Source organism: Camelus ferus, chromosome 27, assembly GCF_009834535.1.
Source record: "Camelus ferus isolate YT-003-E chromosome 27, BCGSAC_Cfer_1.0, whole genome shotgun sequence".
NCBI lineage: Eukaryota > Metazoa > Chordata > Mammalia > Artiodactyla > Camelidae > Camelus > Camelus ferus.
Window position 1 is genome coordinate 19,556,244 of NC_045722.1, and position 4,102 is coordinate 19,560,345.

At 38.1% G+C, this 4,102-nt stretch overlaps 1 long non-coding RNA gene across 1 annotated transcript; it reads right to left on the minus strand.

Moving 5' to 3' along the window:
* Nucleotides 1–2,447: 2,447 nt before the first annotated feature.
* On the minus strand, nucleotides 2,448–3,609 carry LOC116660176. The gene is made up of 3 exons (XR_004315535.1): nucleotides 3,504–3,609; nucleotides 3,158–3,389; nucleotides 2,448–2,512 (listed from the first exon to the last, which is right to left on the minus strand). It is a non-coding gene; the product is annotated as an uncharacterized LOC116660176 (long non-coding RNA).
* Between the last annotated feature and the right edge of the window lie 493 nt (nucleotides 3,610–4,102).

The following is a 4,102-nucleotide window of genomic DNA, read 5'->3' on the forward strand; positions in this document are numbered from 1 at the left end:
GTGACCGATTCATCTTAGATGTTCAGTAAATCTTTGTGGAAATAAACCCAAATGAAAGTGAAGAGGTGGGGAAAAAAACCCAGGTCAAGAGGAATAAGCTTCCTTTTAGGCTCTGCCACTTCTCAAGGTGAGTGACTCCGGGGAAGTTGAACTCTGAAGCTCAGTATTCTCGTATGTGGAATGAGGACAGTAACAGAAGATCACAGTGGTTACATAAAATTTACACAAGACACCCCCAAACCCCTACACTTCTTCCTATAGCCTCAGCTACATTGTCTGCTCCGAAATTTGAGTCTGTGTGCATTTTTGCACAACCTCGATATCTCCTTAGATTACATTGTGTCTTATCAACTAAGACAGCATTGCGCGTAGAGAAGGGACTCAATTCATCTCTGTCCATTAACGAATTCCTTTAATTAAAGGTAAACCCTCAAGAAGAACACGTAAGTAGCACCGTGTACCTCAGTTTCCAGGTTTTCATCACCTATCTTTGTCCCGAAGACCCCTCTTCTGCCCTCTTCTTATTGACAGGCAGCCAATGAATAAGAATCTGCCTTTCAGTCTATTGTGAGCAAAGTGAACTGATTCTCTTTCAGCATAACAAAACCTATAGGCAGCTGTAAAATATAATTTCCTTTCAGCTTCTTGACAGACTTGATATAAATTTCAGTGCACAGGGGGATAAAAAGCAGGGGGCACTTTAAAAGATAAATTTCATCGTGTATGTCTGACAATGGTGTGTGTGTTCAGCAGCCCCCTTCTTTTTAATAGGCGGGGAAAAAAGACTTTGCTTTTAAACAATCAAAGGTTAACGTTAGCTCCGTCATTCATGTGGTTTCAATCTCTTATGCATATTGAAATACCTCAGAAAGATTTATAACCCTGGTCCATACAGTCAGACTTCCAGTAAATGAAGTCCTTTTTTGAAGGTTAAATATTTATGCTATTATTTTCTTGCTTGATACAGACAATAAGAGTAAACCCCAGTTAATCAAGGAGCCGTGGGGACAGGCCAGGTTAGGACAGGAAATGATGGCTGGCCCAACATCCAGAGAATCTTCTGCCCTCTTCAGTTCCTTTGGAAATGAATGAATGAATGAATGAATGAATCAATCAATCAATCAATGAAGCCTCCCAGAGACCAGTCCCAGGAAGCGGAAGTAAATCTCTAGAAATTATGAGTCTAAGCTAGTCTAAAATTCCCCATATATCCAACCTAGTGAGACATCTTGGGAAATGATAATAATCTTCCTTTCGAAGAACAGCAATTACAGTGAGTGAAATACTTTTACATACATAACACTTGAGCTTTACAGAACTCTACAGAGTGGACAGGCAGAAATTGTTGTTTTATCTCCAAGTTGAATAGGCTGATGTTTTACATGCATGAATGACTCGATTTGTGGCACTCAGGAGGTTAATGGCAGGACTATGACAACTGCATTGTCTTGACTCCTATGATGCTGATCTAGCCATTGTTTGCTTTTAATCATAACAACAATAATAATAATGAACACTTATAGTGAATTACAGTGTAACAAGGGTACACCCCTTATCACGTTGGATCTTTAGACCAATCCCTTAAGGTTTTTTTTTTTTTATCTTATTTTAGCTTTCACCTGATATTTATTTGCGTAAAAGTTCTGTAAAGTCCAAAAAAATGAAAAATAGCAGTTCCTTGACCCTTCACCCCACAAGACCTACTCGCTGAGAATAGACCATTTTCAGCTCCCTCACGTATTGCTTCTGGTATGTATCCACATGTTTATAAATGGTATTTTTGCATCGCTATTTCTCAGTTGTTCATTACATATTGACTACTACGATGAAAGACCAGAATCAAGTACCGAAACCCTCCCCAGTACACACAAATATGTAAACTCCTTCTCCTCAATTTCTCAATGGAGTTATAAAACGATTTTGGTTAAATCAATATTTAGTGCTTCAATTACCATGGCCACTTAAATATTGTTTACAATTCTGGCAGAAAGTACTAAATTTCCTTTATTTCTCCTTTTTTCTCAACTTCTTGTTTTTGTTTATTTTCCCATAAAGGCAGTATTTTTTTTTCTTAGCTTCCTATGTACTTATCAAAGAATTTTATCCTGAACTTCTCTCATTAGAATGAGATATAGATATATAGATATACACACACATTATTAGTTAATATTATTATCATTTTTTGAAAATACATGTATTTCCTGGGAACCCTTAGGCCTCTCGTCCCAAATTGGACAACTTGCTTTCCAGTCCACAGAACGGCTGTCATCCAGATATTTCCTGTCCCTCTGTGTGTGTGTGTCCCTGTTTAATGTTCCTCTTCTCCTGACGTCCTGATTTGGATGGAGCAGATCTGAGGAAGAAGCATGAACAATTAAACTTCGAGAATGTTTAATGCTAACATGTATGTTTTTCCCTCTCACAATCTGTTAAGGTTTTATCCCTACCTTAGATTGAAAACCTTTCACCGAGAGTCGTAAAGATACCCTTCCACTTTTTTTTCTTCAGTCTTCTGTTGAAAGAGCCAAAGACATCCTGGTTATTCTTTTTCTTTTTGCAATCTGGTCTTTCTTTAGGAGACCTTTGAAAACTTTTATTCTTAAAGTTCTAAAATATCAAAGTATGGACCCTCAATGCTGATCTTTTCTTATTCATTATTTTGGGTTCTTAATGAAGCTATTTCAGTCTTAGAATTCTTATCCTTTGATTCTTAAAAAAGTCATTTAATTTATGAGTGTATTCTGTTGGTTTCCTCTAGATATCCTTTTAGTTCAATGTCCTAGATTTCGTATCTATTTCTTCTAATCAATTCTCTTTTACTTTTCGTTTCTTGCATTTAAAAAAATTTTTGTTGGGGGGGAATTAGGTTTATTTACTTACTTAATTAGTTATTTAGTTATTTATTTAGTTATTTAATGGATGTACTGGGGATTGAACCCAGGACCCGTGCATGCCAAGCACATGCTCTGCCACTGAGTTACTACCCTCTTCGCATTTTTTAAATTAAGGTAAAATCTGTAGAGTGAAATGCAAAATTTTAAATATATAATTGGATGAGTCTTGATGAATGGATGTGCCCACATGACCGTGTGACCACCCACAATTAAGATACAGAACATTTCCATCACCCTCTTCTGGATAATCTATAAATCCTTACCCCGCACTCCATTTCTTCCATTGTCTTCTGATTCCAAAATAAACTTTGATCAAAGACATATATGGTGAAAATGGGTTGTTGATTGATGAGACTCAGTTGTGGAACAGTTGAGGACTAAGAAATCATTTCAGAGACACCCTTCTTCATCCAAGTGACAGTACCAATTACACTGGTTGGCGCTCTGGAAGCTACGTTAGAAGGATACTGATGGTCTGTGAAAGTCATGGTTTAACTAGAGAAGCAGAACCAGTAGGAGATATAAAGATATATCTTAAGATAGATATGTAGATACAGATCTATCTATATAGGCATATATAAAGAGATTTAATACAAGGAAATGGCTTACACAGTTGTGGGAGCTGGCCAAGCAAGTTCAAAGTTCAGAGGTCAGGCAGTCAGGCAGAGAAGATCACAATCAGGCGGGAAGCCTATGGGCACAGGTTGAATTTTTGTCCGTACATTTCAGTCTAGAAGAGGCAGAGAGAGCAGTTGAAAAGGCAGCAGATTGTTGAAGTCTTTGCATCCAAAGAAGTTCCAAGCCCCCTTTTAAAGGGCTTAATTTTATTAGGTAGAACAACCAAAACCTTTTTGGTTAACTTAAAATCAATGGATTAGGGATTTTCTTTACATCTCCAAAGTTTCTTCACAGCAGCACCTACATTAGAGTTTGATTTTATCACCAGGAGAAGGTGCATGTATGCTACGCTATGATCATCCTGCAGCCCACCTGGTCCTCTGTAGCCTACCCCAACCAGAAACTCTAGAAACAGAGTTCAGGCCAGTCAAGTCAAAAGATCAGAGCTCCATCACATGGTCTCATGATTACAATGAAGACATCTGCTTATTCTTTAGTTGCGAGCACACCACCCAGCCTGCACTCTCAGCTGTGCCCAGGGCCCAGTCCCAAGCCTCTAATTCAGTTTCTTTGGAGGGCAAAGCTCCTAT